Below are 24,975 nucleotides of genomic sequence, written 5' to 3'. Positions count from 1 at the left end.
ATCCATTTACCAGTAAATATTACAAAGTCATTCTTCGTGACTGAGTAATGTTCCATTGTGTATATAGATCACATTTTATTTAACCATTCATCTGTCGATGGGCATCTAGTTTGGCTCTATAGCTTAGCTATTGTGAATTGTGCTACTGTAAACATTGATGTGCCTGCATCACTGCAGTATACATTTTAACTCCTTTGGATATATACCTAGGAGTGGGTTAACTGGGTCAAATGGTGATGACACTAAAGGGAGGAAATTCTGACACATTCTACCACATGAATGAACCTTGAGGACATTATGCTATGTAAAATATGCCAGAACACAGAAAGACCAACAGAAATACCAACAATGTATGATTCCACTTAGATGAGGTAGCTAGTGTAATCAGGGGCTGGGGAGAGGGTGGGTAATAGGAAGTGATATGGTTTGAATATTTGTGTCCCTCTGAAAGTTATGTTGAAACTTAATCGCCAATGTAATATCATTAAGTACTAGGGCCTTTGGGAGGTAATTAGGTCAGGAAGCCTCTGCACTCATGAGTGGGATCAGCATCCATATAAAAGGGCTTGAGGGAACTAGTTTATCCATGAATCCCCTCCCACCATGGGAGGGCACCGCATTTGACCTCTCCAGAGGATGCAGTCACAGGCATCATCTTAGAAGGAGAGAGCGAGCTTTTACCAGACACTGCGCCTTGAATTTTCCAGCCTCCAGAAGGATGAGAAACAAATTTCCATCATTTATAAGTTATAACATCATCAATGGAATAAGATGGGGACTTGTTGTTTAATGGATACGGAGTTTCCCTTTTGTCAGGTGAAGCGTTCTCGAGATGGGTGGAATGGTGTTTGCACGTAATGTGGATGTCCTTGATGCCCCTGCCCCATATCTTTAAAAGTAGTTAAGATGGTGGATTTTGTGTTATGTGTTTTATACCACAACTGGAGAAAGGCTGGGGGAGGAAGGAGTTGCTCTAGGAAGAGAAGAACCTGGATTTCATTAGGTGAGGTCGTGGCGCTCCAACTCTGTAGAGCCATCGTGAGACAGTGAGGGAGCCTCCCTGGGAGCCAAGACAAGTGCTGAGATGTCAAGGTGCGAAGGAGAGAGACCTCATCCTTAAAGACTTCACTGCGCTGCCGACCTATGTAGCCTGTAGCCCCTCTACTCTCAGTCTCTTTATTGTTTAACTGTTTATTTGTAGGGGACTCAGCCTGGCTGACGCAGCACTCACATGTGGTTGATGTGAATACTTCCATATTAGCAATTCTACCTGTTCCCGTGGGTCTTCTTATTCCAGGCTGTTTATCTGAACTTTGGACAACTGCTTTTCCTATTGGCATAATCTATGACCTCATCTGAAGGCCTGACCTTTGACCTGCCGCCTGTCATGTGCACAGGAGGGTCGTAGCTACTATCCCCCTCCTTCTGGACTATTAGTTCTGCTTCCTTGCTACAAAAACCCTTCCATGTAGGGCTCCTTTGACACATTTGTGGGCACACAATGCAGGCCTAACCCAAACAAGGCCCTTTCTTGGACCTGGACTGAAACAGTCATAGAAGAGGGTCTCACCTCCTGGGGTTTCCAGGAGTGTGCGTGATGTAAGCCAGGAGCTGCTTGTGGTCACTGGCACACCCTGGCACTATTAGCCTGAGCTGCTGCATGCTGGATCCTGCCAGCTTCTGTTACCCTGGACCAAATAATGGTGTTCTTTAAAGATGGCATCTGTAGATCGTACCCTGCCCAAAAACTGACCCAATAAGAACCATGCTAGAAGCTCTCACCCCACTAGAAAGCAGAAGCAGGAAATATTGCTGAGTTAGTCAGTTTTCCACTGTTATGACAAAATACCTGGAATAATCAACTCAAAAGAAAAAAACGTTTACTTTGGCTGATAGCGTCAGAGATTTTGGTCCATGGTTGTTTAGCTCTGTTGTTTGGGGGTTGTGAAGACTCAGCACATCATGGCAGATGTGCATGGCAGAGAAGGCTGCTCACCTCAGAGCAGCCAGGAAGCAGAGTGAGAAGGGAGGAGCCCAGCTCCCAATGTCACCTTCCAGGGCACAGCCCAGTGACCTAACTTCCTTCTGCTAGGCCCCACATCCTAAGAATTCCACCCTGACCCCACAGCCCCAGCAATTGGGAACAAAGCCTTCCTTCAACATTTGAGCCTTTGGGGGACATTTAGGATCCAAACCATAGCACTCTGCCTTTATGTAAATGTGCCTGGGGCAGTTGTGTGTGGGGCGGGTGCTGAGTTGTGATCTCTGTCATCTCTTAGAGATGGAGTCCCTGTTTGTCTTCTTTGGAGATGGCAGGCCAGCCCTAGACCTCAGGAACTTTGCAGGGAGGTCCAAGGCTTTTGTCTGGTTCCTGTGCATCTTTTTTTTTTTTTTTTTTGGTGGTACTCGGGATCGAACCCAGGGCCTTGTGCTTGCAAGGCAAGCACTCTACCAACTGAGCTATCTCCCCAGCCCCTGTACATCATTCTTTCCAAGAGTAATGACTTAACCTCTAGTATTCATTCTCAAGTAGATTCTACAGAATCACACGAAAGACAGACAAAAGCTGCGGACAGTCCACACGGCCCAAGTCATCCTGTTCGTCCCCTCTGAGTCACCAGCCCAGGCTGCAGTCAGTCTTGAAATTGACAAACAGCACAGCTCCCGGGCCTCCCAGCTAGGGCCCTCAGGGAAATTGCAACTGTGTGCCCTTTAGCACAAACAATAGAAAGAGGATTAATTTTTACTTGAAGCTATGCACTTGACATAAAAGTTCCCTAAAGAATTACTAGTCTCATGTTGAGAATACCTGTGAGCTCAGGAAGAGATTTCACACTTGACTGAGATTCATTTATCAGTTCCATTAAAATCAGCAGAGCCATTTTCTAACCCTGTTGATTTCATCTTCTTAGAAAAAAGAAGCTAGAAAAAGAAAAGAAAAAAAATATATCCCAAACTGAAGATAAAGCAAGACACACCTTCTTTTCATAAAGTCTCCTCCTGAGGTGTCCCTTGTGCCAATCCTAATCCCCCAAGAGATTTATTGGAGGAAAAGCCCATGAAGAGGGAGAAGGTGTAGCTGGGGAGAGACTTCAGACCCTGACCAGGTGTGAGGGCTGTTAATGGAGGGAGAGAAGGGAGGCTGGGCGATCCAAGATGGCGGCCTAAAGGGAGACTGCACCCCCTGTCGCTCCAGAACCCAGGAGTTAAGAAGGGGAGGCATTGAGAGACTCGGACTGAAATAGAGCCACGGGTGGGTCTGCCCACTGGGTAAAGCTCGGCCCGGGGGGCAGGCCCAGATAGAGGTGGCTTAGCGGAGCCGGGCAGGGCAGCTAGAGTCATCCACAGGCAGCCCTGCGCACTCCGGCGGTGGGCCCCGCCCACACAGCCAGCTTCTCCAGGTTCTCGGAATGGAACTGGCCCACTAGTGAGAGCCTTTCTGACCAGAACAAGCTCCGAGTCCCGGAGCCAGTGCAGCTCAGCGTACTCTGGCACGCAAGCAGATTCAGGGTCCAGACAGGGCAGCCAGAGATTTCCCCAAGTAGTCTGGACCCCTGCGGTGGGAGGTGCCGTTCAAGGCTAGCTTCTCAGAGCTGACCGCCCAGTGAGAGACTTTCTACATAGAACCAGCCACAAGCCCCCGAACCAACGGAGAGCCTCGATCCGCAAACAGCCTCTGGGATCAGGGCAGGGCAGCCAGAGACCTCTTCAGGCGGCTCTGCCCACTCCAGCTGCAGGCTCTCTTCTCGGGGCGATCCAAGATGGCGGCCTAGAGGGAGACTGCACCCCCTGTCGCTCCAGAACCCAGGAGTTAAGAAGGGGAGGCATTGAGAGACTCGGACTGAAATAGAGACACGGGTGAGTCTGCCCACTGGGTAAAGCTCGGCCCGGGGGGCAGGCCCAGATAGAGGTGGCTTATTGGAGCCGGGCAGGGCAGCTAGAGTCTTCCCAAGGTAGCCTTCCACACTCCGGCAGTGAGCTCCTCCCACACGGCCAGCTGCACGGTGCAGGCCCACAGTGAGAGCATTTCAGCACAGAGCCAGTTCCAAATCGTGGAACCAGTAGGGGGCTAGGGACAATTTTCTTCGGATACGCTGCTTTATCAGATTCCTCCAAGACATCAGGATACTGAAGGCTGGGAGGTGATACACTGGAAATCTACCGGGACACTATAAGCCAATAGCGGAAAACTGCAATATCTCAGGGTCCCACTGACAACTGACCAATATGAGAAAACAAGGGAAGAAAGTGTCCCAAACAAACCTAGATACTACATCAATAAAACCCAATGACAGCACAGCAGAAGAAATGTCAGAAAGGGAGTTCAGAATGTACGTAATTAAAACGATTAGGGAAGCTAATGAGGAGATGAAAGAGCAAATGCAGGCATTGAAGGAGGAGATGAAAGAGCAAATGCAGGCATTAAATGATCGCACCAATCAACAGTTAAAAGAGCAAATACGGGAAACAAGAGATCATTTCAATAAAGAGTTAGAGATACTGAAAAAAAAACAAACTGAAATACTTGAAATGAAGGAAACAATAAACCAAGTTAAAAACTCCATAGAAAGCATAACCAATAGAATGGAGCACCTGGAAGACAGAACCTCAGACATTGAAGACAAATTATTTAATCTTGAAAGCAAAGTTGGCCAAACAGAAAAGATGGTAAGAAATCATGAACAGAATCTACAAGAATTATGGGATATCATGAAAAGGCCAAATTTAAGAATTATTGGGATTGAGGAAGGCTTAGAGAAACAAACCAAAGGAATGAACAATCTATTCAATGAAATAATATCAGAAAATTTCCCAAATCTGAAGAATGAAATGGAAAACCAAATACAAGAGGCTTATAGAACTCCAAACATACAAAATTACAACAGACCCACACCAAGGCACATTATTATGAAAATACCTAACATACAAAATAAAGACAGAATTTTAAAGGCCGCAAGAGAAAAGAATCAAATTACATTCAGAGGGAAACCAATAAGAATATCAGCAGATTTTTCAATCCAGACCCTAAAAGCCAGAAGGGCCTGGAACAACATTTACCAAGCCCTGAAAGAAAACGGATGCCAACCAAGAATCTTATACCCAGCAAAACTTACCTTCAAATTTGACGATGAAATAAGATCCTTCCATGATAAACAAAAGCTAAAGGAATTTACAAAAAGAAAGCCAGCATTACAGAACATTCTCAGCAAAATATTCCATGAGGAAGAGATGAAAAACAACGATGCAAATCAGCAACAGGAGGCACTAGCCTAAAGGAATAGCCAAATAAAGGAGAAACCAAATCATGTCAAAAACAAATATGAGTCAATTGACTGGGAATACAAATCATATCACAATAATAACCCTGAATGTTAATGGCCTGAATTCATCAATCAAAAGACACAGACTGGCAGATTGGATTAAAAAGAAAAAATCCAACAATATGCTGCCTGCAAGAGACTCATCTCATAGAAAGAGACACCCATAGACTAAAGGTGAAAGGATGGGGAAAAACATACCATGCACACGGACACAGCAAAAAAGCTGGAGTATCCATCCTCATCTCAGATAATGTGGACTTCAAACCAAAACTAGTCAGAAGGGATAAAGAAGGACATTACATGCTGCTTAAGGGAAGCATAAATCAGCAAGACTTAACAATCATAAATATCTATGCCCCAAACATTGGCTCATCCACGTACGTCAAATAAATCCTTCTCAATTCCAGAAATCAAATAGACCACAACACAATCATACTAGGCGATTTTAACACACCTCTCTCACCACTGGATAGATCGTCAAAACAAAAATTGAATAAAGAAACTATAGATCTCAACAACACAATCAGCAATTTAGACTTAACAGACATATATAGAATATACCATCCAACAAAGAACGAATACACTTTCTTCTCAGCAGCACATGGATCATATTTTATGCCACAAAGCTACTGTTAGCAAATACAAGAAGATAGAGATACTACCTTGTACTCTATCAGATCATAATGGATTGAAATTAGAAATAAATGACAGAATAAAAAACAGAAACTTCTCCAATACTTGGAGACTAAATAATACACTATTATATGATGAATGGATAACAGAAGACATCAGGAGGGAAATAAAAAATTTCTTAGAAGTAAACGAGAACAAAGACACATCATATCAAAATCTCTGGGACACTATGAAAGCAGTACTTAGAGGAAGATTTATTTCATGGGGTGCATTCAAAAAAAGAAGTAGAAATCAACAAATAAACGACTTAACACTACAGATCAAAGCATAGAAAAAGAAGAGCAGACCAATACCAAAAGTAGTAGAAGACAGGAAATAGTTAAAATCAGAGCCGAAATCAACGAAATCGAAACAAAAGAAACAATTGGAAAAATTAACAAAATAAATAGTTGGTTCTTTGAAAAAATAAATAAAATTGATAAACCCTTAGCCACACTAACAAAGAGAAAGAGGGAGAAAACTCAAATTACTAAAATTCAGAATGAACAAGGAAATATCACAACAGACACGACTGAAATACAAAACATAATTAGAAGCTATTTCGAAAATCTATACTCCAACAAAATAGAAAGTCTCGAAGACATCAACAGGTTTCTAGAGACATATGAATTACCTAAACTGAACGAGGAGGACATACACAACCTAAATAAACCAATTTCAAGCAATGAAATAGAAGAGGTCATCAAAAGCCTACCAACAAAGAAAAGTCCAGGACCAGATGGGTTCTCAGCCGAGTTCTACAAAACCTTTAAAGAAGAGCTCATTCCAATACTCCTCAAACTATTCCATGAAATAGAAGAGGAGGGAACCCTCCCAAACTCGTTCTATGAAGCCAATATCACCCTCATACCTAAACCAGACAGAGACACATCGAGGAAAGAAAATTTCAGACCAATATCCTTAATGAACATCGACGCAAAAATTCTCAACAAAATTTTAGCAAATCGCATACAAATATATATTAAAAAGATAGTGCACCACGATCAAGTGGGTTTTATCCCAGGGATGCAAGGTTGGTTCAACATTCGGAAATCAATAAATGTCATTCACCATATCAACAGACTTAAAGTTAAGAATCACATGATTATTTCAATAGATGCAGAAAGAGCATTCGATAAAATACAGCATCCCTTCATGCTCAAAACACTAGAAAAAATTGGGGTAGTGGGAACATTCCTAAACATTATAAAGGCCATCTACGCTAAGCCCATGGCTAATGTCATTCTAAATGGTGAAAAACTGAAAGCGTTCCCCCTAAAAACTGGAACAAGGCAGGGATGCCCTCTTTCACCACTTCTATTCAACATCGTCCTTGAGACTCTAGCCAGAGCAATCAGACAAACCAAAGAAATTAAAGGGATACGAATAGGAAAAGAAGAACTCAAACTATCCCTGTTCGCTGATGACATGATTATATATTTAGAGGAACCTGGAAATTCCACCAGAAAACTTTTAGAACTCATAAGTGAATTCAGTAAAGTAGTAGGTTACAAGATCAATGCTCATAAATCCAATGCATTTTTATACATAAGTGATGAATCTTCAGAAAGAGAAATTAGGAAAACTACCCCATTCACAATAGCCTCGAAAAAAATAAAATACTTGGGAATCAATCTCACAAAAGAGGTGAAAGACCTCTACAATGAGAACTACAGAACACTAAAGAAAGAAATTCAAGAAAACCTTAGAAGATGGAAAGATCTCCCATGTTCCTGGATAGGCAGAATTAATATCGTCAAAATGGCTATACTACCTAAAGTGCTATACAGATTCAATGCAATTCCAATTAAAATCCCAATGATGTACCTTGCAGAAATAGAGCAAGCAATTATGAAATTCATCTGGAAGAATAAAAAACCTAGAATAGCTAAAGCAATCCTCAGTAGCAAGAGCGAAGCAGGGGGTATTGCAATACCAGATCTTCAACTCTACTACAAAGCAATAGTAACAAAAACGGCATGGTATTGGTACCAAAATAGACAGGTAGATCAATGGTACAGAATAGAGGACATGGACACAAACCCAAATAAATACAATTTTCTCATACTAGACAAAGGTTCCAAAAATATGCAATGGAGAAAAGATAGCCTCTTCAACAAATGGTGCTGGGAAAACTGGAAAACCATATGCAATAGAATGAAATTAAACCCCTATCTCTCACTCTACACAAAACTCAACTCAAAATGGATCAAGGACCTTGGAATCAGACCAGAGACCCTGCATCTTAAAGAAGAAAAAGTAGGTCCAAATCTTCAACTTGTTGGCTTAGGATCAGATTTCCTTAACAGGACTCCCATACCACAAGAAATAAAAGCAAGAATCAACAACTGGGATAGATTCAAACTAAAAAGCTTTCTCTCAGCAAAGGAAACTATCAGCAATGTGAAGAGAGAGCCTACAGAGTGGGAGAATATTTTTGCCAACCATACCTCAGATAGAGCGCTAATTTCCAGAATCTATAAAGAACTCAAAAAACTCTACACGAAGAATACAAATAATCCAATCAACAAATGGGCTAAGGAAATGAACAGACACTTCACAGAAGAAGATGTACAAGTAATCAACAGATATATGAAAAAATGTTCAACATCCCTAGTAATAAGAGAAATGCAAATCAAAACTACCCTAAGATTTCATCTCACCCCAATTAGGATGGCGATTATCAAGAATACAAGCAACAATAGGTGTTGGCGAGGATGTGGTGAAAAAGGAACACTCATACATTGCTGGTGGGGTTGCAAATTAGTGCAGCCACTCTGGAAAGCAGTGTGGAGATTCCTCAGAAAGCTTGGAATGGAACCACCATTTGACCCAGCTATCCTACTCCTTGGCCTATACCCAAAGGACTTAAAATCAGCATACTACAGAGATACAGCCACATCAATGTTCATTGCTGCTCAATTCACCATAGCCAGATTGTGGAACCAACCTAGATGCCCTTCAGTTGATGAATGGATAAAGAAACTGTGGCATATTTATACAATGGAATATTACTCCGCAATGAAGAATGATAAAATTATGGCATTTGTAGGCAAATGGATGAAATTGGAGAATATCATGCTAAGTGAGATAAGCCAATCTCAAAAAACTAAAGGACGAATGATCTCGCTGATAAGCGGATGAGGACATATAATGGGGGTGGGAGGGGTTAGCATTAGGTTTAGGGTTAGGTTTAGAGTTAGGCTAAGGAGAGCGGTAAGAATGAAGGAAAGAAGGACTGTATAAAGGGAAAAGGGTGGGAGGGGTGGGGGGGAAGGGAAAAAAAATAAACATCATTACCCTATGTAAACATAAAAAAATAAATTAAAAAAAAAAAAAAAAAAAAAAGAAGGGAGGCTGGGGCTGAAGGAGACTCCACCAGGCTAATGCAGACAAGTGCCCTGCAATGGGCAGGAATGGCTGGACTCTCCCGCTGGTCATGCTCAGTATTGACTGGGAGCAGCCCAGGAAAGCAGGGCCTCTGAGGAAACATGGTGATAGATCCTGAGTTGCAGCAGCTAGTTATTGTCCACTACCTCTTCTTCTTGCAACAGGTTCTCTTGCATGGAGGTGGCAGTGGTACACCCCACGGCCTCCTCAGCACCCCTCAAACACCCCTCTGCCTCCTGAATCCCAGCTCACCTGCTACTCTGGCCCTCATCTTATTACCATTTCAATAAATGCTACTTAGGCAAGGGAACACAGAAGAACCACAGCAATTCGTTCCTTCATCCTTCATCAAGCACCCATCTACCACTTGGAGACACAAGGACAATTTAGATTTATTGTGCAAGAGACTCAAAGTCAAGGCCAGGGGTTCCCAACATTGGCGGCACATGGAAACCAGCTGTGGAGTGTTAAAAGTGGGGTCAGAAGGCTATACTCTGCAGAGCCCCCAGTTTTCATGTGACACACCAATGGATTATATACTTTTAAATGTTTGAAAAAGTGAAAAGAAGAACATTTCATAACTTGAAAATTATTTGAAATTTTAATTTCAGTATCATACATGAACTTCTATGGGAACATGGCCATGTTCCTTCCATTATCTATCATGTATGGCTGTCTTCATGCTGTGGTGGAAGAATGGAGGAATTGTGACATGGACTGCATGGACCACAAGCCTAAAATATTTACTATCTGGACTTTTATGGAAGAAGTTTGCCAACCCCTGAGTGAAGGCACTGAAAGTATCCACACAGTTTCTGTAATAGAAGCTTCTTGGGGTCCTGGGAAAAGCTGTTTTGGAGGCAACTCAGGTGAGCCCCTGTGTTCAGATACACCATATGCTAAACCCCACTAAGAAGAAAGGAGAGGAAATGACAGGTCTGTTGACAATCCTCTGCATTGCCTGCACTTGCAGAAAAGTTTACTCTACAGACTAAATTAGAGTAAAAATTACTCTGGTCTACCTTGGAAAGAAAAGTTGTACTGCTCACCTCTCCAAATCAATGAGCTCTTCCTTGTTCCTAGGCAAGGCCCAACAAAGCAGTTTCTAGCATTAATTTCATTCCCTCTGACACAATCTTTAGACCTGCCTCACTTTGCCATCTTTTATCTTTGCTTCATATCCTCCGAAAAGAATCTTGGACCATCTGAGATGTTGATAGAGTTTTAAAATCTATAATTACAGCTTATAACCCTGTTTGTGTGTATGATTCTGGGGACTGAACACAGAGCCTCCTGCATTCTGGGCAAGCACTCTACCACTGAGCTACAGTGGTAGCTAGGGGTGGGGCTTCTTCTGCTTGCAGTAGATACTTTTACCTGATTTAAAGAATTTTTATTTTTTATTTACTTATTTTGAGATGTGGCCTCACTATATTTTCCAGGCTGGTCTTAAATTCCTGGGTTCAAGTGATCCTCCTGCCTGAATCTCCCAAGCAGCTCAGGCTACCAATGCATGCAACCATGCCTGGTTTGTCACCTAAACAGAATAAAAGGTATAGTTTTGTTTGATATGAGCCAAATATAGAAGAATCTTCTCTCAAGAATATAGCTGGGGAAGAACTTCAGTGATAGAACGCTTGCCTAGCATGTGCAAGGCCCTGGGTCTAATTCCTGGCACTGAAAAAAAAATATGGTTGAAGAGATAGAATAAATAAACACAAATAATGGATGTACATCTCACAGAGGCTTAAAATTCACCATAAGAGGACCAGGGTCATAGCTCAGTAGTGGACCCAGTGGCCCTGGGTTCAATTCACAGCGCACGCATGCGCCCATGCACACACACACACACACACACACACACACACACAAGAAAGAAAGAAAAGGAAAATGCACCATATGAAAATCTAATATCACACAAAGTTAGAGTGAATAGTAAATGGTGCTGGTGGGAGATGCTGTCAAGGTAGGCACTTTGCTTTCTTCTCAGTTCCGAAAAAGAATTTCAGGCTGAGTCCAGCTTTGAACCTGTTAGCTTTCCCTTCTTCCCATAATCACCTGCATGCTCCTTTTGTTTCCCCAGCAAATGCTCTGTATACTCTCCATTATACTGTGTATTTTTGCTTGGTGACAGTGTGTGGAGAACCCTCTCCATGGAAAATTAGTCTCTGTTTTTTTTTTGTTGGTTTTTTTTTTTTTTTTTTTTTTTTTGCAGTGCTGGGGACTTGAACCCAGGGCCTTGTGCTTGCGAGACAAGCACTCAACCAACTGAGCTATATCCCCAGCCCTAGTCTCTGTTTTTATTTCAGGGATAATCATAAACTGTTTCCTTTACTAGTTCTAATAAGAAAACTTCACAATAACAGCAAGAACCAGCAAGTGAACCTGAGTCTGATGAGACTTTTTATAGATAGTGCTGAGGTATAATACAAAACCTCTTTTGACATTTGGATATGGGAAGTTGGACACATTTAAAGAATTTGCCAGCATAAAGAAAGCTGGAAAGGTTGGTCTTCTCAAGGACTTCAGTATTTTATTGTTGATCACATTAAATAAAATATTAAAAGTCTTAGAGGATGACTCCTTTCTTAAAAATCTGTTTTAGAGCTCAGTGGCCCATGCCTGTAATCCCAGTGACTTGGGAGGCTGAGGCAGGAGGATTGTAACTTCAAAGCCAGCCTCAGCAAAAGCGAGGTGCTAAGCAACTCAGTGAGACCCTGTTTCTAAACACAATACAAAATAGGACTGGGAATGTGACTCAGTGGTCAAGGGTCCCTGAGTTCAATCCTAGGTACCAAAAAAAAAAAAAAAAAAAAAAAAAAAAAAAAAAAAAAATATATATATATATATATATATATATATATATATTTTAGGAATTGGGAAGGGAACAGGGCAGGGGGGAAAGGGTCAAAGAAGAAGGGTGGATGAATGTCATCAATATATTTCTATACTGATAGTTTGGTTTTTTCCAAGAACTCCAGGAGGTGGATGTATTATCTTCATTTCATGATAAGTAAACAGGTGCAGGGAGGTGAAGTGTGGCCACAGAGCAGAGACATTTCACTGTTAAAACTACACTACCTCCCACAAGTCATCTGTCACTGGCATTCAAAGAAAGGGACGGTACTTGCTGGACATCAGGGAAGATTTCAGGGGTTGTGAATGAGGAAATATTTGCAGGCTTTTGTGGGGGAAAGCACTTATGATAGAGGAAAAAGCATTAAAAAGATCTTTCTTGTTTCTCTTGGCTTTTTCTTTTTGTTTGATTTGTTTTGTTTGCAGGTGGAATCCCTCTTTCTAGTGCCCATAACAATTCTTTGCTCATAGTGGGCACTCATATGATAGATAGTAGTGCCAGACTGGACAGATGTACATTGAAGAGATGCCCAGGTTCACTTGGTAACAGCTTGAGAACTGGACCTAGTTACCTGAGTCAGTGCATTTCTCTTTTCTAGTTAAGGTACTTTAATCTTTGTATTTTGTCACTTGCCACTAAAAGAATATAGCCTGAAAGCAACTAGTTAATAGGGGGATACATCTCACCCCAGAGCCTTAAGCGGTAACCAAAAATTCTCTTACCTTGCTGTTGGCCCCACCTTCCTTGGAATTGGTGCCAGACAAAGAAAGTTGCTTTGAGCATGGCAGGGAGAAAATATCAGGAATTCCTAGGACAGCCTAACTACTGCTAGGAAGACAGCAAGCGCACTATCCACCCCCACTCCACCCAGTCTTAGGTTTGTCTGAGGGGGTCTACTTGCCAGCCTTGTCTCTAAATCAGGCAGGCCCAAGCAGCTACATTCTGGAGAGCAGCTGCAAAGTCGGTCGTGCGGATGCCTAATTTGGAATCTAGATTAGTTCTTACATAAATGAAAGGAAAAGATATGTCCGCTGGGATTATTTTCAGATGCATTCAAGAGAAGAAACATTTGATGGATTATGTTGAGAAAAGAAATTGGCATGAAGAACCCACAACCTTTTTAATGCTCTGGTCTCAAAAGTGTGTTCCCAGATTGTACCAACAAAAAAACTTCAGAACTTGCTAGCAATGCAAATTCTTGACCCTAGCAATCTTTGTTTTAACAAACCCTCTGGGTGATCTGATGTCCATTTTAATGAGTTTGAGAGCCATATCAAAAGAGGGTAAAGACTGTGGTTTACTTCATTCCATCCATAAAAGTGTCTTTATGTGTGATGTTCTGTGATTTAAAGTGATCTAATTCTGCATCAAAAAAATTCAAAAACAAAATGTTATTATATTCCATAGAAGTAAGTGATAAGGCTACTCCAGAGCACAGGAGTATAGCAAATGCCCCCCAATTAATCAATTAATTCCAATATTGCTGTTGTACATAACAGGAGTAACTCTGGCAATGCAATACCTGGTGGGATAGGAGGTAGATTTCTGAACCTGTCTTTCTATTTGAGGCTTCTAAAGCAGAACTATCAGTCACTCACATTGTAGGTTAAATGAGGGACCCCTTCCTGCTGACACAGGAACATTCAGAAACAAAGGACTACATGGACAAGAGAAAGAATATTCTTCCAGTATGCTATAGAAGAGATGAAATTTGAATGGAAAAGGAGATGAAAGGATGTGAGGATGGATAGAAATTTTTCAGGTTAAAGTTGAGGAAATTTGCATTTTTAATTTCTGTCTTTTCCATTCACCATCAACCCTCAGTTCCTCAGTGGAATGGACTTTGGAGGGAAATGTAAACCAGGATACCACAGAGATTGCTAAGCTAAATGCAAAGGTGGGTCCAGATGAAGGTCTCCGAACCTTGAGGGAAGGAAATGCTAGGATTTCCCAGAGCAAGATGACAGCTCTCTCCCACCAGCCACACTGGTTTCCCAGTTTCACTGCCATCTCCCGCCAATGCTTCTGGACTTTCTGTGAATCTTGTCCTTGATCATCTTTCTGGATGTAATAAAAAGAGACCCTCCCATTCTCAGTCAGTCTGTTTGCTGACTTCCTAGGAATGTGCCAAGGTTTTGCTATGGGGACCACAAAAATAAATTATTTCTTTCTGCCTCTAAGCCATGGAAGGAAAAGACAAAGGTAGATTGTTAAATGTGTGGGCAACTTAGGGTTGTATGAGTTCACACAAAAATGAGTGGAAATCTAACAAGAAAAAGGAAAATAATATATGCTTGAAATGCCTTTCTGAAAAATAAACCAAGCTTTAGGGTAAAGGGGGATAGGTTTGATTGACCTCCACATTCCAATCAGTTTTCATCATTCCAAATCCACCTAAATATCTTTGTGTTATCTGTGAACAAAGTTGGTCGATTGATGATACATATGGGTCCCCTCAGTTGGGCTGCTGGACCTGGCTCTAGATGGAAATAAAGTTGATGTGGGCAAGTCCATCACTGGAGAAGGGGTGGCATCCCAGAGGGTGCAGCCCACAGGCCCGTCAGGAGCATCATGGGAAGGGACATCACAGTCCCCTTCTAACCAGAGATGGATGGCACCCTCACTCACAGACCCTTTCCTCAACTCGGTCAAGCTCTTCACCTCCCCTAAATTCTCTAAGTTCATATCGTCCTCTCTCTGCATCCACAGGGGACTGGCTCTAGGACCCCGAGGATATGAAAGACCCACAGGTCCTCAAGTCCCTTATATAAAATGGTGTAGAATTTCTATATCCTCCTATATACTTTCTTTGTTTGTTTTATAGTACTAGGAATCAAATCCAGGGCTTTGTGTCTGCTAGGCAAACTCTCTACCACTGAGCTACATCCCCAACTTTTTTTAAATTTAATTTTATTTTGAGACAGTGTCTTGCTAAATTTCCCAAGTTGACCTCAAACTTGCAATTCTCCTGCCTCAGCCTCCTGGGCAGCTGGCACTACAGGAGGGCATCACAATGCCCAATCTATAGGCTATACATCATATCTAGATGACTTCCAGTACTGAATACAATATAAACAGTTGTTACATGGTGTTATGGGGGAATCAGGACAAGAAAGGAAAAGTGTGCATGTTCAGTGCAAGTGCAACTAGTTCAACATTTTCCATCCACTGTGGTTGAATCCACAGAGGCAGAATCCACAGATTTGGACAACAGAGTGTGCTGTGCATATGTGGAAAGATACTGGCAATTGCCACCTCGCAGTCCTTGAGGCTCAGCTACCTTCCAAATATGCCCTGCATGGACGTTCTCTGCACCACCATGCTCATTTTGTCTCTGACTTCCTGTTCAAATGACTCACTCTCCTACCTGGGAAGAGGCAGATCTTTCTACAGCATTGCCAGGTTTTTTTTGCTAAGTGCAACTCCGAACAATGCAAGATCAGCCTTGGGTGTTGACTTCACAGCAAGGTTGGGCCGGAGCTGGGGTTCACTGGCCCAAGCACATCCTGCCAAAGTGCAAGGGTCCTTGGAGCAGGGCACCAGCCACCCATCCCCAAACACCTCATTGCCTGGTGGGGGGGCTCCTGGATCCTTTGGCTCCTCCCATCTCCCATCACATCTTAGGGCTTCTAGAACAGACTCCAGAGGCGCTCTTTTCACCCTGTATTCAAGAATTCAAGACACTCAGATTCCAGAGTTGAGCTAAATTAAAGGAAAAATAAAAGAGGAAGAGAAAAAAAAGTGTAAATGAATAAGGAAGGAAAGATTTCAATTTTTGCTACCATTGACCTGCATATAAATAAAGATGACCTGATTTCCAGACCTTGTGGATTATAGTCACAACTTTTGCGTGGATTCTCTGCCTCAAGAGTGACACAAAAAGTAGTGGGGAGAGAGCACGTCACCAAACACTCAGCCTGTCCTTCTGCCAGGGTGCCTGGAGGAGGGGGATATGTCCAGATGGCTATGGCAGGCAGCAGAGCTGGCAGGTATTGGAAGGCACTGCCGAGAGGCCCCACAATTGCCCCAAGCAGATCCTTGCCTGAGCTGGCAACTGCAGCCACTCAGTTCCCTATCACCCTGTCATCAATCATGAACTTGGAAAATTTTTCAGAGCTAGAGTTTATTATCAGCTCTTAATGAAAATACATGAGTTTCACAGAATAGTCTGAAAGTACAGAGGGTCTGAATGCAAAATGGCAAAACTGTTTGATTAGGTGCAAGGGCCAAAGTGATCGCCTGATTACAGCTGGGAACAGAGTGAGAAGAAAGGCCACCTGGCACAATTGCCACTTGGGGCATGCTGGCTCCTCTGCAGCTCCAGCAGGGGTGGGAGTAGCCTACTCTGGAAAGTATCCAGAGGCTTTGCTCAAAGAAGTCAAAGAAAAGTAATAAAATTTAGTAAGCTTCTATATTGAACACTTAATATAGAAGGGGCTGCTCTGCAACTCTAACTTTATTCACTCCTCACATCAATCCCATTTTACAACAGAGGAAGCTAAGGCTCATACACATTGGTAACTTAGTCGGGCTCACTAGGATTCAAATCCAGTTCTGTCTGGTCTAAAGTCTGAGCTCTTAAGTAGGGGTCAGCTAACTTATTTTGTAAAGAATCAGATAGTAAATATTTTAGGGTTCATGGGCACACATGGCCTGTACTTTTATATCTTGGTTGCCTGACTTATTGTTTTTGCAACTATTTAAAAATATAAAAACTTCTGGGCATAACAGCACACACCTATAATGCTTGGGAGACTGAGGCAGGAGGATCATAAGTGGAAGGCCAGACTGGACAACTTAGTGGGAACCTGTTTTTAAAAAAAATAAAATTTCCAAAGAGCTGAGAATGTGGCTCAGGGGTAGAGCACTTGCCTGGTCCCGGGTTCCACCCCCCATACCACACACACAGAATAAAGAGTAGAAACATTCTTAGTTTTCTGGCAGGACAGACCACCAGGTCAGTTTTCTGACCACCAGATAGATATGGCCCATAGACTACAGCTTGCTGACCTCTGTTCTTAATTGTCAGACAACATTTGGCATCTAACTTGTGATGCTGAACAAGCAGTTCTCTCTTGGCCACAAGTGGGTCCTTCATTGAAATGGTTTACAAAGTAAACACAAAATTCAAAATTGGAAAATGGGAGGACATTGTTAACTTCCCAGTGCTCTGGAAATTTTATGTAGCTTAAACAAAAATTGCAATGGAATTACATTAGGGGGAAGGAAGAATGGATAGGGAGAGGGTGGTGTGGGAGGAACCAGGCAGAAGAGTGACTGTGAGCTAAGTCTTTGCCTTCCCTAATGGGGAGTCAATAGGTAATAGCTCAGACTGAAAAATATCAAGAAATTGCAAAAGAAGCTTGTTATGTAGAGGCACAGATGTAGTTACCAGAAGAATCAACTAAAGTAATTGAAATGGTTGCCTCAGGGCAGGAAATGGTAGAGAAAGCACCAAGGATGCCAAAGATGCTATTGTTTATGATAAATCTTGTGGAACTATTAGACTATGATTATATATACTTAAATAAAATAAAACCCAATTTAAAAAATTAACTGTAAGAGAGATGATAGATTATTCAACAAGCAGTGTTGCAGCAATAGAAGAAATATTTTAATTATCTACAGTCTACAGTCTCTTCTCTTGCAACATCATATAAATTAGCTCAGAGGCTATTGGTAAATAAAGAGATGAGTTCAATATAATGTGGAAATGATGTTCATGTTCATTGTTTCCCAGCAAGTTAGTTTGGCAATCAAGTAATAATAGCAGCTGACCACAATGTACACAATCTGCAAAGGAATGTAACTCTGTTTGTACTGCCTGTCCACCCCACATTTTTCTCTTGGCCTAGTTTGGTAACATGCTCATGGTGAACCTTCCCCAACCTCTGCATGCGGTCATTATTGCTCTACTTCACAGCCTCCACCTTTTCTTACTCTCCCAACCAACATGCTGTCCTCATTTTATTTCACTGTTAGAGTTCTATATTTGTTGTACTATATCATTATTTATTAGGCATTTAAACTGTCTTTTAAAAGTGCTAGTAGCTTTATTAGGATTCTTACCATCTTTTAGTACTTTAGTTACAAAGTAGCTTGGGTTTTGAGTGGTCCTCCCTTTTGTCTTATTTTGCAGAATACAAGGGTCCTCAGGAAAACTTTATCATATTATAATAAAAAGTCTTATACCACCTTAATATTATATATATTCATTTAAATTCTAAACATTCTATGAAAAGCTGATTTTTTAAAGCAGAACTTTCTTAAGACATTGTGATAGCAGAATTCTAAGATGACTCCCCACTTGGGGCCCACAAGTCATGTATAATCTCCCCTTGAACATGGGCAAGACCTGCCAATATGATGAATATCACTGCTATAATGATATGTTAAATGGATAAGGCAAAGGGGGTTTTGCAGATGTAATGAAGTTTGCTAATCTGTGACTTTGAGTTAATCAAAAGGGAAATTACCTGGGTGGGCCTGACCTAATTATGTGACCGCTTAGAAGAGGACCTAGAAGTCAAAAATGCTCCTGCTGGCATGATAAAGCAAACCACCAGGAGTTCTATGGCTGCAAAGAAATGAATTCTATCATGGGAACTCAGAAGAGGACCTCAGGCCTCAGATGAGACTCTGGCCCCAGCCAACTTCTGACTTTCTGACTGCTGGCCTGAGACAAAGACCCTGCTAAGCCATGCCCCGACACTGTGAATAATAAATATACATATATATATATATACATATATATATATATAGTTTTAATCTGCTAAATTCATGGTAATCTATTATGTAGCAATGGAAAACTAACACAGAAATTAATTATTTTTATTCTACTTTAAATTATCTTAATTTGGGGTACTGTTTTCTAAAGCAGATATCTATAAGGGAGAATTTTGATTATAATATAGAAGTCATTATGAACAGCATAAATACCAATAACATGCAGAGGAAAAAATTTTCAGCACATATACTTAATCAGAGAGAAAGTAGACTTGGCCACTGAATAGAGACAAGTAGCCTCCTCCAAAATATGATCAACCAGTATATGAACAATCTATAGCATGCAGGATGAAGGATGGGGCAGAGCATGGATGATAGGCAAGACACTGTAGTCTTTCTTGTCATCCTGATGGAGATGCTGGGACAAAGAGGGGTTCCCAGTGTTGCCATTTCAAAGTTGGAACTTTGAACACCTTTTGCCATGAACATAATGACTCAGTAGCCTATCGAATCTACATCACAGCACAAGTGACTGGCATCTCTGCAAGCTGATGAGAAGGAATTCCTCCCCATACTCTAACACGATTCCTATATGAGTGACAAAGGAGAAGACACTGGAGCTGCATTGCCATTTGACTTTTCTAAAATTCAATAACATTTAGATTCGCTGGAATGTACGTGATAGGAACCCTCAGTTAACTGGAGGTTCGGCATTGTTTTTATTAGGAGAAGAAAGAGATAGATCACTGAAACACAAAATCCAATATCTAACCTTGATTGTTTGAAATGTGCCTCTTCTATGAAAAGTCCTAGGGACAGTATGCATTCATCCTAGTTTTCATTTCTGTTTATGACAGCCTGAATAGAGAGATAGAATGACCAAGACAATGACCCTGGATGTCTGGACAAATTTGATCAGTAAAAATTAACTTCGGCTTCACGGATTGTATTTTGAAGGCAGGACACCAGACAAAAATATGTTGGAAAGATTATAAAACAGCCAAAAACTGGAACAATTTTAGCATGATTGTCTTAAGAAATGCACCTAACCTTGGAGGATGATATTTGGGAGTGAATGGTCACGATTCCCACATAGTTCACTATATAATGCCAGAGAGAGCGGCAGAACCCTGCATTCCTGAGAGCTCCCAGATAGCACAGTGAAGTTGGGACCATTCCACATGTCAGATAAAAAGGAGAATGTAATTACCCAAATAATTTAGCCTTTTTTGAAACCTCTCAGTTGAAAAAAAAAAACAGATAATTACAAATGGCTTATTTTGTATTCTGGGCATATTTTAGATCATGTCTGAATTATTCATATGAATTCTTCCATTGTTCATTTAGGTTTTCCTGTGTGGAACTACTCCAAGACTGAGAAGAAAGCATGTTGGCAGTGGAGTCCTGGATCATGGATGAAGGCCCCAGAGTTAGAGGGAAATCTCAGCCAACTGAATGACCAGAGACATCTTCATTTGAAGAACAGGCAGGTTAAATGCAAGTCTTTCTGGCCCTGTTGGGGGCATTGCTTTTTAGAGCCCAATCAAGAAATTATTTGGATTCTGTTGAATGCCGCAAGTCCAGTACTTTGCAGCACACAGGATAATAATCATGCTCAATTACAGCCTAGCATGTGGTTTCTGGCACACAAAAATTTCCCTGCATCAAACCAATCTTCAAGGAAAAGAAGAGCCTGTTTGGCACTCTTCCACACTGCTAAATATCAATCCCTAATTTAGTCTCCAGAGGGCTCCCAACATTTCAGATCAGTCGTCAGCTGCCATGGCATCCCAGAGCTAACATGTGACCTGATGGCATTGATATTTCCAGGGTACTTCAAGACCCAACCTGATTCTGGGATAAACAAAGGATTCTTACTGTCCCCATCTAATAGAAATGGATCCCTGATGAGGCAACATCATGAGAAATTAAATCAGAAGCAAAGCTCAGGGGCGACCAAACAGAAAACGACCCACTTTTGAGGGTGGATGCATTTTGATTTTAAGGTTTCAGCCAAACCTGCTCATTAGTTCCTTCTTACAAGCACATACCGACCAGCTGTTTCAAAAAAGAATTTGTGAAGCCAAGCCAAACAACACAAAACAAGCCCAGGAGCAGCAAGGTAGCAGATGCAGTGGCATGTGCTACCAACTCAAAGGTGGTATTCCAGGTAAGCCACGGTTTCTCCCTGTCTGTGACTCTGGCACAGAAGATGGATTCCCAAGGCTGAAGCCTGAGATGCATTTTAAGAATCTGTTCATGCTCTACGATACTAAAAAAATGTCAAAAACATTGGTTTCTTGGGTTGAATTGTTTAAAATGTATTCATACTCACATATTTCAAGGGACTCCAATTTGGACTTATTATCTAGGAGATTTCAAACTAACATGAGAAAGCAAGATGTGGCCAAATGTAGCAGAATGTGATGTAGAGCAGAGGAAGAGGGATGATAACATGCTGGCTAAGAAATCGGCATTAAGTAAATTACAGATATGACCAGCAGTGTATAGAGAAATAACCATAAATGTTTACAATATTGAGAGCAAAATTATGCATCTATCACTATAAAATGGTCATAAATAAACCTAATACACTGATTAAACAATGGACCCCAATGTTCTATAAAATGTTATGTAGCACATAATAACCCTATTATAAATGTTATATAAAATTAATATGTGAACTTTAAGCATCAAACATTTTATATGCCTTTGTTAAATTAAGAAGCAATTGGAGGACCAATTTAGATGTCTCAAGATCAGAAAAAAAGATGTCAGCTTTTGAGTATCTAACCAAATCTTACCTTTCTTCCATAAATCATTCCGTAGCAGAGACATTCAAAATTATCCCAGAAAGTAAACAGCACTTTGAAAAAAAAAAAAAAATCCTGCAATTGCAGTTCCACCACTCACTGCTAGATTTTGTGCACCTGCATGTGAAACTCAGGGGCTCAGAAATCTCAAAGGAAAGTCTGAATTTATCAGCCTGATTTGAGTAAATATTTGGAAAATAATTCCAGGCTGAAGGATCAGTACTTCTCATATTGTCTGTAAAATGAGGTATGCCTACAATATGTCACCTGTTGTAATTGGTTAGTAGGTGAGAGATTCTATGTGAGGGAACTCCTGAAGACCTTTTCTTCAAAGTTAAAAATGATGCACTTAGGAAATCTAGATCAGGCAGCCAAGAAACTCAGTTGTGAAAAGCATCTGAAAAAAGTGTGCTAATTTGAAGGGGCAGGGGGCATGCATGTTGTAGACAGTGACCTTGGACACATGGGGTTTGGACTTCCAATGCTCTTGCAAATATGTATTCCAAAGGGAATTTGTGACTCTGAGTGGGTCAGACATGTCTCAGGAAAGACTGTGGCTAAGGAATATGGACAATTTCAACCCCAGGGGAAACTGACAACTGTTCAAATGGGTCTGAAGTTCTCTCTTCACCTCTCCTCCCTGCCCCCTCAAAAGTCATTCCTTCTCCTGACCTGTCTACATTCCCAGCTTTCCCCATCAAAATCTAACTGCCTATGTCCCCTCCTTTGGGGGCCAATTCCCACCTAGGAAAGGAGGACCAGCTAAGGTGCTAATTGCACTCAACAGGGTATCTTTAACAAACTTCATTTGCATTTTAATAGAGGCCTTTGGGGCCTTGATAGAGAAGTTTATTATGAGGCCTTCTTGACACTTTTGAGAGATAAATTAGGGTCCCCCTGGTATTTACCTCAAGGTTCTTTTCCTAGCTGCTCCTTAAATGTTTTGTTCCTAAACACTTCCAGAAGACTATCCTCACCAGTGGCTCTGAGCACTTCCCCAGAATTTTGTGTGTCACCCACTTGCAAGCACATTCAAGCCACAGGAAGCCACAGGATAAAGAGGTGGAGCTCTTTATCCTATCTGTGGGAGGCCCTTCCCAAGACCAACTGAGCTCAGCATATCCCTCTGCTACAACCCAACACAAAAATGGCAATAGGGGAACTAAAAATGATCAAAACTAAAAAGCAGGCAGGAAGGTGAGTAGTTGATATCTTACACTCTCATGCAAATTCACACTGTGCCCAGAATCAACAAATTCTTCACAAGACACCTTCCCACCTGCAGTGTGAACAGATGCTCCTTGGTCTCTCCAGGGAGAGTGGGATATGATCATATTCATACCTGAGTCTTCCTAGCTCTAAGCATCCTCTTGCCCAGTCAAGAATTTCAATTCTCAGTTTTTCTCCTTCACTCTACATATTCCTGGGAATCCTCCAGGTGAGTCTTACATGTGACAAGAGTGAGAGGGGCTTCCTCTCACCATAAGTCTGTATCATGTCCTCATCTCTGGTCCAATCGCTGTCCCTATGAGGACACGCCCTCCAATAGGCTAAGTCTGAGCCCTGATCTCAGCTCTGAAGCCTGCAACCCGAGCAAGGAGAACTCCATATTTAAACGCTGGCATCTAAAGAGGGCAGAGTAAGATCGCCAAAGAAAAACAGGTGCACTGTTATCCAAAGAAGGAATGCTAGGTAGGGAAAACAAGAAGTCCACATTCAGTGACTTTGGAAGCCTCTCCTTCTATAAAATTACATCACAGTTAACCACTGGAGCTCTGAAGATAGGGGTGGGTTTGAGTCCTCATGGTTTCTGTGAACTTGACAGATGGTTTCACTCCTCTCTCCCAGTTTTCTCATCATGAAATGGGGACATATGGGGTGTGTGAAATGAGATGAAAGTAAATATTCACTCGATGTTGGATACTGATAGTCCCTCTTCCTAATTTATACCACCCCTAGCCTAGATTAAGCTGAATGAAGATAAAGCTCTTGTCTTTTTCTTCACGACTGTTTTCCCAGTCCTCCTATACAATGAGCAAACTCCTTTGCAGCTGGTTAGGTGTCAATATTTTGTTGAATGAATGAAATCAAAAAGTTTCTGATGAATTCATGTTTTTCAGATATTTGCTTCCAAGCCCAAGCAAATAGAACTAACCATTTCTTTCTCTTTGCCTGAGACCCTTTTTGTCTAGCCTTTACCAACCAGAATAAGAACCAGAATCTAGTGTGTCTCAACTTTAGATCCCATGGCCTAGTTTAATTCCCAACACTAGCACAGTGCATGTTGCTAAATAAAAAAGATTGCCTAGTCCAAATCTCTCTCATTACAGATGTTGTCAGAGAGGCCCAGAGAGGTTAAACAATCTACCCAAAGCCCCACAGTTTATTTGAGCCAAGACTTGTAGACCATTACCATTTTTTTTTTTTTTTTTGGTACCACGGATTGAACCAAGGGATGCTTAAACACTGAGCCATAATCCCAGTCCTTTTTATAATTTATTTTGAGACAGGATCTGGTAAGTTGCTTAGGGCCTCACTAAGTTGCTAAGATTGGGTTTGAACCTGTGATCCTCCTGTCTTAGCCCCCCAAACTGCTGGGATTATAGGACTGTGCCACTGTACCCAGCTGCATTACTCTTTCTTCTACATAGCACCATCAGGACTCTAGTCTGCCTCTCTTATGCTGCTATGTGTGAATGATCACACTGCCAGAAATAAAGGGAAGTTCTTGCTCCTCTAACAGGGAAGAGTCATCTTCAATATGAAAAGTCTCCAATAGAGCATCAATTTCCAAAAGATTGTTTAAGGATTGTTTACTTGCTGTATCCCACATTTGAAAAAAAAAAAAAAAAGCATTTTGAGATTTTCCCATTACAACCTCTGCTTCTTTCCAATAGTTCAGATGGGGCTCAGACATTCCACCCATTTCCCACAACATATGCACACCCAGGACCAATCTACTGATAGCCAGGCCAGGTGCCTCATTGGGGTTGGAGACTGAATGTCAAAGTCTACAGCTATAAATTGTTCATCTCTGCACACTATTCCATCCCTTCTTTTCTTTTATCCAAAAGAAAAAGCTGTAGTGGGTACAAGCCAGACTCTCTCCTTCCCTGACTATTGCTAAACCCAATTTCCCAAAGCCCAGTTAACATCTATCAAAATAGGCTGTGGGGTGAGGAGGGGTAGAATATAA

General features: G+C 41.5%; 1 long non-coding RNA gene across 1 annotated transcript in view; it reads left to right on the top strand.

Moving 5' to 3' along the window:
• The window catches only part of LOC124981283 (uncharacterized), a 76,437-nt gene extending 55,936 nt beyond the window's left edge, over window positions 1-20,501 (top strand). Inside the window, exon 3 of the long non-coding RNA XR_007107955.1 lies at window positions 20,314-20,501. This is a non-coding gene — a long non-coding RNA (uncharacterized LOC124981283). The remainder of the gene's footprint in view (window positions 1-20,313) is intronic.
• Window positions 20,502-24,975: the final 4,474 nt, after the last annotated feature.

Source organism: Sciurus carolinensis, chromosome 3, assembly GCF_902686445.1.
Source record: "Sciurus carolinensis chromosome 3, mSciCar1.2, whole genome shotgun sequence".
Classification (NCBI taxonomy): Eukaryota; Metazoa; Chordata; class Mammalia; order Rodentia; family Sciuridae; genus Sciurus; species Sciurus carolinensis.
The sequence above is the reverse complement of the archived record's forward strand: the minus strand, read 5'-3'. Positions and strand labels throughout refer to the sequence as shown.